Raw genomic sequence first — 2,101 nt, 5'->3', positions numbered from 1 at the left:
TCATTGAACTTGTGGTTTCATTTCCACAAGCCACATGGTCACTCTTGGCTGCAAGGGAGGGTAGAAGATGGAGTGTTTAACTTTTCATCTTCTATAGAAGGTGAGGGAGAAGGGTTGGGAAAGGATGTGAAGTCAGCCGAGCTGACGTGTATGCACGTCTTCTTATAAGTTATAAGAAGAGAGATGGGATGGTTGAAAGCAGGAGAGGAGAGGAGAGGCACAGCTTATCTTATGTTACTGCATAAATAAGTCCTTTATACAAAAATATAAATGTCACCCTAGCCAGTTTGGCTCAGTGAATAGAGTCTCAGCCTGCAGCCTAAAGGTTCCTGGGTTCGATTCCGATCCGGCTGTGGGCTTGATCCCCAGTGGGGGTGTGCAGGAGGCAGCCAATCAATGATTTTCTCTAATCATTGGTATTTTTTAAAATATAATTTATTGATTTTTTTACAGAGAGGAAGGGAGAGGGATAGGGAGTCAGAAACATCGATGAGAGAGAAACATCGATCAGCCGCCTCCTGCACACCCCCCACAGGGGATGTGCCCGCAACCAAGGTACATGCCCTTGACCGGAATCGAACCTGGGACCCTTCAGTCCACAGGCCGACGCTCTATCCACTGTGCCAAACCGGCTAGGGCAAAACTGTGACTTCTTAATCTTATGTACAATGAATAGTAAATAAAGCAGCAGGGAAAATTACCTGACAGTTTCCCCTCCTTTTGTTCCTTTTATAATAAAAACAATTCTTCTCCTAGCACATTTATGACTATTCTGGCATTATTGCTGCTCAGCTGGGGAACAGCAAACCTGGATGGGTTTACTCTGAATATCTGAATAAGGCATTTTACAAGCATAGAAGGAGAAACATAATGGTCATACAAAGTATGAGTTTGGAGATGTTTGGAGAAAATAAAAGTTATTATACATGTGGCATGTCTTACTGCCAAGGTCAATTTATAGAAGACTAGAGGCTTGGTGAATGAAATTCATGCACTGAAAGAGCGGGGGGTGGGGGGGTCCCCTCAGCCCAGTTTGTGCTCTCTCGCAGTCTGGGAGCCCTCAGGGGATAACCGACTGATGGCTTAGGCAGTCAATCAGACATCCTTAGCATGGCCGCAGAGGGAGGGGAGGCTCCTGCCACTGCCTCTGCACTCGCCAGTGGTGAGCCTGGCTTCTGGTGGAGCATTGCTCCCCCTGTGGGAGCACACTGACCACCGGGAGCAGCTCCTGCATTAAGCGTGGTGGTCAGTGCGCGTCATAGAGACCGGTTGTTCTGCCGTTTGTTCTATTTGCATATTAGCCTTCTATTATAAAGGCTTATTAATCCCAATTAAAATCCTCTGTGTACTTACATTTGAGGAATCTGAGGATTGACTACAGGGGCAAAGTCCCACAATTTGCCACTGGGTGGCCCATTGTGAGGATAGAATAGGATTTCTAACATCAGGGTCAATAGGATAGCACTCTGAGCAGTAATTGATTTTTGAAACCTGGTATATGCAACATTGTTTGTTTTGGCTCAGTTTAGGCCACCAGAGATCTTTTATTTGGGAAAGAAGGCTATTTATAGCCGGGACTGTACTTCTTGATTAAGGGCATGGGGGGGCGGGGGTGACAGCTCTGGAACAGAAGGGCCATCAGTGAGGAAACCAGGAAGAGATCACAATAAAACCTAGCAGAGGATAATACAAGTAAATACCATAATGGAAATTAAAGGCTATAAGAAATTCTGCCAGCAAATAAATAAGCTCAGTACTAGTGCTGTTATTTATCTTTCATAACAGAGAACTGGAAATGTGGAAGTCCAGTTTAAAAGTAATTAGGGGGTGGGAGTCCCGGGGAGAGGTCAGTGGGGGAAAAAGGAGACATATGTGATACTTTATTTTTATTTATTTATTTTAAATCCTCACCTGAAGATATTTTTCTATTGGTTTTTAGAGAGAAGGAAAGACAGAGAGAAATATCGATGCAAGAGAAACACATCGATTGGTTGCCTCCTGCATCCACCTGACCAGGGTCCAGGCTGGGGAGGAGCCTACAACCGAGGTATGTGGCCTTGACTAGAATCGAACCCGGGACCCTTCAGTCCGCAGGCTGACG

Source organism: Myotis davidii, unplaced genomic scaffold (assembly GCF_000327345.1).
Source record: "Myotis davidii unplaced genomic scaffold, ASM32734v1 scaffold102, whole genome shotgun sequence".
In the NCBI taxonomy this organism is placed as follows: Eukaryota; Metazoa; Chordata; class Mammalia; order Chiroptera; family Vespertilionidae; genus Myotis; species Myotis davidii.
Note: the sequence above shows the minus strand (reverse complement) of the source record.